Source organism: Eptatretus burgeri, chromosome 4 (assembly GCF_056783735.1).
Source record: "Eptatretus burgeri isolate ZD-2024b chromosome 4, Ebu_testis_v1, whole genome shotgun sequence".
Lineage (NCBI taxonomy): Eukaryota > Metazoa > Chordata > Myxini > Myxiniformes > Myxinidae > Eptatretus > Eptatretus burgeri.
Window position 1 is genome coordinate 12623210 of NC_140964.1, and position 10000 is coordinate 12633209.

Genomic DNA, 10000 nt, shown 5'->3' on the forward strand with positions numbered 1-10000 from the left:
ATTCTTGTCTGAAGTCTGCTGTTGGCTTGTGCTTGTCTGCATGTGTGTATGTCGTGATTTACAGTGTATCGCAGCTCTTCCATGAGATTCAGACTCAGCATAAAGAAAACCCACCAAGCCAATCTTTATAATAATCATAAGATGGACATTCAAAAGGTTCTCGGAAGGAGATATCCACAATAGTCCAATAAAGTGATTTTCTTTTCAATATCTACGTCATGTGTGTGTATGTATGTATATATATATATATATATATATATATATATATATATATATATATATATATATATATATATATATATATATATATATATATATATATATATGTATAGGGTGTCCCAAAAAAATATACAACTTTTAAAATGCTTCGTTTGATCCTAAAAAAGCAGTCATTTTGTCACAAATGCCTCATTTCTTCTTACAGAGACCCTGAAGTTTATTTTGATACCAAGCAAGCGCCAGAAAAATGCCAAGACTGACCTACAACAACGGACGAAAATTGTTGAACTTTGGCACCAGACGAAAAGTGTTATAGAGGTGCAACGTCTATACTCAAGAGATTTCGGTATCCACTTGCGCCATGCACCAAAATTTCGGACAATAAAGTGCACCATCGCAAAGTTTACCAATGTGGGAACCATCTGTGACCTTCACAAGGGTCACAGTGGTCGGAAGAGGACAGGTCGTAGTGAAGAAAATGTGGAAATGGTGAGACAGGCGGTGGTTCAGAGTCCAAAAAAAAGATTCGACGACTTTCTGCTGAGACAAACATTCATAAGAGCACCGTTCAGAGGATCCTTCGCCAAGACATTCATGCCTTTCCATACAAAATTCAAACAGAAACGGTGTTTACTGATCAAGAGAAGTGCAAACGACTAGACTTTGCAAATTGGTTCTCAGGAAAGTTGGAGGAAGATGCAGACTTCCTCAAAAAACTTCACATGACGGACGAATGCCATGCTCACTTGTCCGGGGAGGTAAACAAGCAAAACTTTCGGTACTGGGGAACTGAAAATCCTGGTAATACATCAACTGAACTGGTGCCTCGATCTGTTCTCAAAGTCACCATGTGGGTGGTGGTCGGTTGGTATGGGATAATTGTACGATACTTCTTTGAAGATGACCAGGGACGCACTTGCACGGTAAACCAGAGGAACTATCGCGAAATGATTCAGGAATTCTATCTGCCTGAGCTACGTACTCAGGTCCGTAGGGGAAACAACCTGATCCAGATGAGAACCCAGTGGTTCCAGCAGGATGGGGCACCGCCCCATACAGCCAGGGAAACAAGGCGTTTTCTTAACCAACATTTTGAGGGCCGCTTTATCTCCCTCTACGAAGATGTTGAGTGGCCACCGTATTCCCCTGACCTTACTGCTCCAGACTTCTTGTGGGGGTATCTCAAGGACAGGATCTATGGAAACCCGAGGCCTCAGACTCTTGATCAGTTGAAGGAAAACATCCACCGAGAAATCCAGAACATTCCTCAGGAAACGTTTCTCAAAGTGATGGAGAACATGGCAACGCATTTGCAGGCAGTGATCGGACAACGTGGAGCCTACATCAAACATGTGGTCGAAAAGAAAACGACGATTCTATACCAAAATTTAAATTTTGGTGGCAATTTTGGCATTGGTACAATAAACTTCAACCTTTCAGCTTTCTATCCAGCCATATATATTTTTTAATAATATATGTTATTACCATCCTCTTTGCAGATGAAAAGTTGTATATTTTTTGGGGACACCTTGTGTGTATGTATATATATATATATATATATATATATATATATATATATATATATATATATATATATATATATATATATATATATATATATATATATATATATACACACACATCATACCATACCATACATATACCATCAGCCCACATGTTCACCACCAGATATCATTGACCAGATATAGATCCCCAGAGACCTGCCTTTACATGTGAATGGCATCACTGCACTCGCCTCTGCCTCCAAGTCCACCATGAGGCTATCTCTGCTGCCTCCTGTAATTGCATCACAGTATTCTTGACTTGCTTAGATGATGCTCCCATCATCTTGAAGTACTTCTGCATAGACTTTGCCACAAAACCTCTTCAACCCACTTCCACTGGTAGCACATCACACATCCACACACGGTCATCACACACTTCTCTTACCTCTTCATACCGACACAACTTTCTTTCAAATGCCCATTCCATATTTCCTTCCCATGGTACTGTCAGCTCAACATTGATAACCCTTTTTACCACATCAGACCAAATAATTAAATCAGGTCTTTGTTGGATGACTGCAATATGACATGGGAACCTCAGCGCTCTGTCCAAATCTGCATCTACCTGCCTCGCCACACCTGGCTTCAAAATGCATGCTGCCCCCTTGATGTTGCTTAACCTTACTTTCTCACCCTCCTTTATGAATGTGATAATGGTCTTCTCTTATGTCTGATTTGTTTGCCTCATCGCATAGCCTTTTCGTAACCTCGACAATCACTCGCAAAACCTGGTTATGTCACAAAGTATACCTGGCTGGAGATTCCGGGAACCAGACAGTACATTCTCTAATGTCTCTCTTCGACCACACTTGGTACATTCGACTGACTCAGCCAATTTCCATTTTGCCAGATTCACCGCAGTTGGCATCTGGTCACACATTGATTTAAGTGCAAAGATTAGTCGCAGTGGCTCCATCTTCCACAGCGATGCCCAGGTAACCTTCTTCTGCACAACCATCTCCCATGCTGTCCATGCTCCTTGCTGAGGTTGACTTGTAGTTTGAACCATTCTTCTCTCCTCTTCCATACATTTAATCTCTTCGATAACCATCTCTTGTCTCCCACCTGCACTCACTTGTGGCCACCGTTTCTGTTCTTTCCAACCAAATCCTTTCCTATCTTTCTGCACTGCCCCGATGATTTCCTTCATTTGCAACCGACTCTCTGCATCTTCAACCATCCTCTGAACATCCCACTTAGTTCCCGTTCTTATCTTTGTCCCCAGTTCACTGATCACTGGGTCTTTTGAATCTCGAAGCATCATTTGGAATCTGGCTTTCCCAATATTATATTCTTCAGCTGGTGACTTAAATGGCAGCTTTATCTTTGAACTTCTGCTGTATAACACCAAACAAGCTAACATTTTTGGCAAACCCAACCATTTCCGCATGTATGTATTTACCATCCTCTCCACTCTTGTTGCAGCAATCTCATATATTTGGAGAGGCCAGAAGACACGAGGCAACAACCCAAATTGGTAGCACCATATCTTATACCTCCCTGGCAAGCCACAACCATCATTTGTAGGCAGACCCTGCACAAGTTGCTTCTGCACCTGCAATCCTTGATGCCTATCTGTTAATGGTTGTGCATACCATCTGCCAAGACTCTTAACTGGCTGTTCATTCAATGTAGGGATTCTATTCCCAACCACAACAAAATGAACCTCTTTCACTTTACCTTTCTTCATGGAAAGAGTCCTGCTCTTCTTTGGCTTAAATTCCATCCGGCTCCATTTAATGAGCTCCTCTAATTGCTTCAACAACATTTTAGCTGCTTCCAACTCAGGAGACAGAATGGTGATGTCATCCATAAAGGTCCTTATTGGTGGCTGTGGTTTATATATATATATATATATATATATATATATATATATATATATATATATATATATATATATATATATATATATATATATATATATATAGTCGTTTTTAAAAGAAACATTTATATGAAATTTTATATACTTTGGACTGCTGTGCATATCTCATTGGTAGAACTTTATGAATGCCCCCTGAAAACACAAAAATTAGGTTTTAGTTCCAAAATTCATGCAAACTTTTCATGAAAGCCCAATTTGATCTCTGCAAATTGATGTTTAATGAGAAGGTGTTTTCGATCAACATTGATTTTGATTGATATTTGTAAATGCTAAGTGTTTGCGATGCAGCAGGTGTACAGGATAACACGTTTGTTCCATAAAGGTCTCACTTTCAAAGTACTGTACTGTACTCTAATTGGAGGCAGTCTTCTGTTGGCAGTCTTGCACTTTAATAAAGGTGTCACATCATCGATTTGAATGCAATCCTACTTTGATCATTAAAGGTTTCTCCTTTTTCGGGTTTCACAAAAGCTCTGTGATAATGAAAAGCATTTGTAACACATAAGAGAGCATTAAAGGTTCACAGACTCTGAACATTCTCTTGACGTGCCCTAGTTAGAGTGCTGGTACAATTGCTTGCAATAAATCACAGAAATGCTCAACAAAGATATCTCTTCCAATTACTAATGATATGGCTACCAATACAAGGTATCTTATTGTTCATAAGGTTTATAATTTATTATATGAACACAGGTTGGTTTGCGCCCTTAATTCTACAAGGTTCAATTATCGTATTGCAATTTAAACTTAATGAAACTCGTATAAATGTCAAAGCGAGAAAGTTATGACACGAAATTAAATTTCCTCTTCAATATGCAGCACAGTGCTCCCCATGGTAGATATCTGGTCATATGCTCAATTCCTGATGGGATCAAATTCTATTAAAAACTGCCATTTGGGTGTGACACCAACAAAGGCATTGCAAGATAAAGAACCCAGCCCATTTGAATGTATGTAAAGCTGGCTGTCCTGCCAGAATTTGTGTGGATGTAAAAAGATCGTGTGAAATCCTTCATAAGAGTAGATGATATCTTAATTGGTAGTATGTTTACCATAGAGTTGTCTGGGAAGGTTTGATCCCTGATGAAGGTTTGTATAACTTCAAATTTTAACTGCAATGCATTTCAATTGTGGACATTAAAGGCCATAGTGCTATCTCTCAAAATGAATAGGCTGTTGTGTATCTTTACCTCAATGCCCCAATTCCTTATTTAGGTCATCTGTAGAATTAGCATGACCTGCATTCGGTGGACATGCTGAATAAGGTATGGATAAGGCAAAACCACAAGTGAAATGGTTCAAAAATCATTAGGCCTGGTACCAGAGCAAGTTCGTCGTCGTCACATATGGATCTTGTTTATACAGGGTGGCAATAAAGTCTGGAAACATCGGCAAATATACATTATAAATGGTTTCTTGACATTACATTACAATACATGATATGTTCAATGACATTACATGACATGTTCAATGTGTTGTCCCTCATTACCTTTGCTATGACAGTTTCCTTCACCTCGTCGGATTCGGATGGTCATCCAGAACAAAGTTTATCCAACACACTGCTTGTATCCTTGAATTTTTGAACCAGCTTCCCCACTGTGCTATGTGAGACAGCAGCTCTTCTGGGATGACATGCATTGAAGTGCTCTGCTATCCGTCAATATGACCACCCCTCGCATCCACTCAGGAGTATCACCTCAATGCGTTCGTCTTTTGTCAAGGACATCTTCAAACTGCAACAGAATGACATAATATTATCTATGTTTCCATACTTTATGGCCTCCCTGGAGATTCAATTTGATGTGGATGCAAAATATCTCAATCGAATGATGGGATCCATCCATTCATTGGGACTATACTTTGTGCAGGGCATTGGTGCTGCCTTAGCAGTCTCCTTGGCTATGAGGCACAATCCTGGACGGGTTGCCACTCCGACACAGGATTCCAGCATGCTGGCACTCATTTTTCCGTCCTCGGAAGGATGATAGGTAGAGTCAAGCCCACCTGGTATAAATTCAATAGCCGAGGGGGATTTGAACTCAGGACCCTAGGATCCCAAGCCCACCACCCTAACCATTAAGCCAACACCAGGCATGAATGATGGGATGCTGAGGAAATAACAGGTGTAACAGGCCAAATGTCCTCTTTCTGTGCTTACTTGTAAGTAAGTTGCGGTAACTTGTCTTCCAATATCAGCGAAATAAGTACCATACATCCTTTTGGATCTCTCTATGCAAAGCCTTGGTGGTGTAATTGTTAGAATGTCCGCCCTGAGTTTGGGAGGTCGGTGATTCAAACCCTGGCTGAATCATATGAAAAACTTTAATAATGGTACATGCTGATACCTTCCTTGATGCTAATAATTTAAAGTGAGATAACATGGACAAACAATGATGGGTAGATGATGCCAAACCACCAAGTATAGCGCTTACCAATAAACTACTTCAGTGGCACCAATACTCTGCAGCTAGCAAGCTATCATGTGCAGCCTGTAGCTGCTGGTTGCATCATATTCTGGAGGCGTGACTGTGTGCTGATGATGGAGTGGCCCTTTTACCAGTACACTCCAAGTACTCAGTTTGCCAACCTCGGAAGGATGACAGGCTCAATCAACCCCACCTGGTATTAATTCAACGTAACAGGGTCTCAAACTCAAGACCCTACGATCTTAAGTCAACCACCTTAACTGTTAAGCCAACACCAGGCTTAACGCTCTGCACAGAGTACGGTACATCAAAATCAACGCAAAGTCTCTCGCCACTAGAATGACTCCCAATTATTCCCTCCTCGTGGGGTCAGTCGGAGAAAGTTGTTGGCCCAAGCTTTTCACAGAGCATCTGGCCAGGCCTGGTGTTCTACTGAATGTGCCACAAGTTTGTAATTCGTTCAGAGTGCTGCCGATAACTTGTTTACTCTGTAAATTTCAATATGTATACCACACAATGGTCCAAGAAGGACGGTGCACCCTGTGATGCACCCTACCTGCAAAGCTGTGCCAATCTGACGATTTGTAGTTGGGTCGGGAATACAAACCCAGACGATTCGGTTCAAAGGTAAGTGTGCTACATCTGCACCATTCTGTTGGATGTTTTTAATGCCAAGTACAAGTCAATAATGTTATTCATGCAGGCTTAATATTAAAAGTAGTTTTCTTTAAATAATTGCAGAATAAAGGTCGATGAGATAAAAAGGACATAAATATAATATAAGCTTGCTGAATAAGTCAGAAAGCTGATTGATAGAAAAAAAAAGAAAAATTTTCAAAGGGCATCAATGGGTTTGCAAATGAATGCATTGTACTTTTCCCACACATGTTCGTTCATCCTCTTGAAATGTCACTCAATCTATATAAGACTTATGACAACATGAAATAATAAAAATTCATAAGCATGAGTGTTTATGATTATTTATGAAGCTTTGTTTCTGATAGACTTTGATTAAGAGTTGACAGGATAGCCTTGTTACTAGAGGTGTGCACACATTCACCTCTGAGTTCTCCAGTCTGGGTTCGAATCTCAGCCGAACCATAAACTCTCCTCTTGGTGTTTTGCAGGCAGGGTGAGGCATCAATGTGAGCCATCCCCCAAAAGGACATTATGCTGGAGGACTGGTCTGCCAGCACCGGTCGTTTGGTGGAACTTAAAGATCCCACAGTAAGTTTCTTCGAGTCGGCATGTTATCACCAGAACCTTGAACAAATTCAAAATTCCTGCACTCACAGTTGAGTATCCTACGTCTAATGGCGTGTCATAGCAAACCCATTGTGAAGTTTGTGGAAAAAAAAGCACAAAATTTGGCACAGAGATAGACTAATGTTGATGGATCAGATCTAGATAATGGGGCATTGCATTTTACAAAATGGCTGTCAAGCGATGTGATAACTATGAGGAACTGCTTAATTCAGAAGATTTAAATGGTTTCATTGGGGTAATTAGACAATGATAGGTCCTCGGATATTATTATTCCTCATTGATATAATCAGCCATTGCACTATATGGGGTTATACAATGGAAATTTTGGTGACACAGTGGTACAGAAATGTCATTTTCTGTGATGAAATAACCTTGTTTTATCAATAACATTATTTATTCCATTATATACATTAATAATAACATTATATTTACCTTGTTTTATTAATCACATTAGTTATTTGGACTTCCGGTTCTGGGTTTGCAGCAACGGCAGGCTTCTCTCAGGGATCTGGTCTTTGAAGTCATTGCAACCACTGGCGGCCATTTCGTAAGATGGTTGTTACGGCAGTCAGAGGCCAAATATGTGATACCCAAACATTGAGATTTGTTCATCATATATTCGTCGATGTTTCTGACAAATTTGGTGCTTTTGTCACAAAATGCACAATTGTGAATATTTCGGCAATGGAGCCCCACTAGTCAGAATGGTCACCCATCCGGGAATGTAAACCAAGCCGAGAAACTGCTTCAGCAGAACCGATGGTTTGTATAAGAGCATGGCACATAGACATACAAACTTTGAACTTTGAACAGTTATTGCACATATATCTCAGGCATTGAAAGCATAGAAAGCTCATTAAAGTTAGTACATACACATTCTTTTAATTAGCCACATTTGTTTGAGTACATCTTTGATGTATCCTCACAGTACGATGGCTGGCTGGAAAATGGAAAAGCTGTTAGCAGGACTTCGAGTGGTGAAAATTTATTCCTGGTGAGTGAATAAAGTTTTTATTCCCACTTTTTAAGGAATACTGTGAATTCTTCCTTTCAGAGATAGTGTGAAAAAAAATATCCAGGTGTACTTTTCAAAACTTTTAATAATATTGGATTATACATAGTATTTGTAAATATACATGCACACCTTAAACCGAGAAACAAATTCTAATGATGTTATTTGTGGCATTTGCAAACTTTTTTGTTGAGAAATAGTTTACAGTTTGTACCCAAGGGGATTGCGAAAGAAGAGAAAGGATAATAAGCCCTACAATTCTGGCAAATATTTTCAACAACTCAATTAGGGTTTGAGAGGGACCATAAGTTTAGAAGAGAGCAAGTAGAGAACTATGATGTTTTATGAAAAGTACAAGGAAATTAAAGAACGAGATTTTACTTCTATAGGTGGGAAGGTATTGGAGCTCTTTATATTAGACATGTCGTAAGCCCAAATAGAAATGTTAACTCGGGTTATGTTAAACCAGCCTTGGTGGTGTTCGAGTATCCACTATGATTCTGGGAGGTCAGCGGTTCGATTATGGCCGAGTCATATCGAAGACATTAAAAATGGGATGTGCTGCTTCCTTGCTCGATGCTCATCATTTAAAAGAATAGAGCATTGACAAACAACCAGAAGTTGGTAATCATTGTACAGGTTTTGATATGCCTGATGGCTTCCTGCTTCGATGATTCTTGCAAGAGAACGCATAACATAACATCGTTTCAACAAAGTGAGATCGTGTTTAACAAACGTGCTATAATTTTTCAGACACCTTGCAGTACATGATCAAAATAAAGATCAATCACTGCACTATAGTCCCAAGAAGAAAGCCAGGCATAACAATACACATGCACACACACACACACACACACACACACACACACACACACACACACACACACACACACACACACACACACACACAAACACACACACACACACACACACATACACACACCACCGGTCTAAAGTTTCAGAACACCCCTATTTTCCAGTTTTTACTGAAATTTAAGCAGTTCAGGTCCAGTGAATAACCTGAAATGGTACAAAGGCAAGCGGTAAACTGCCAGAGGTTAAAAAAAGTTTGTTACCAAAAACTGAAAAATATGCAAATTTCAGAGTTGTTAAAAAGGCCCTTTTCAGGGAACAAGTAATGGGTTAGCAACTGCAGCTGTTCTGCAGCAAAGGAAGTAAATTAAGCCTTGGAAGTTGATGCAAACAATTCCTGCAGGTATCCAAACATTTGTTGATTAGTTACAAATCCTCTGTTTGTATAAAAGCAGTGTTTGAACAGACAGTGTTGCAACACAGTCTGAAGCATTATTTGGACAATATTGCACTGCAGGAAGTAGTATATTGCTGTCATAATGGCAAGAAAAAGACAATTAACAAAGGAAGACAGACAGAGCATGATAACCCTTAAAAGTGTAGGTCTTTCTTTTGGAGAAATTGCAAAGAAGCCAAGGTGTCAGTGAGTACAGTTTCCAACACCATCAAAAGGCATTTGGAAACTGGAGGAAACTCTGACAGGAAGAGGTCTGGCAGACCAAAGGTACAACACAATCAGAAGACAAGTTTCTGAGTCAACAGCTTGCGTGATAGGCAGCTCACAGGACAACGGCTTCAAGCACAGCTTAACACTGGT

General features: G+C 39.8%; 1 long non-coding RNA gene across 1 annotated transcript in view; it reads right to left on the reverse strand.

The window, feature by feature from the left end:
* Positions 1 to 10000, reverse strand: part of LOC147027495 (uncharacterized) — a 48544-nt gene that overhangs the window by 21556 nt on the left and 16988 nt on the right. The window contains exon 2 of the long non-coding RNA XR_015056876.1: positions 5156 to 5399. This is a non-coding gene — a long non-coding RNA (uncharacterized LOC147027495). The remainder of the gene's footprint in view (positions 1 to 5155; positions 5400 to 10000) is intronic.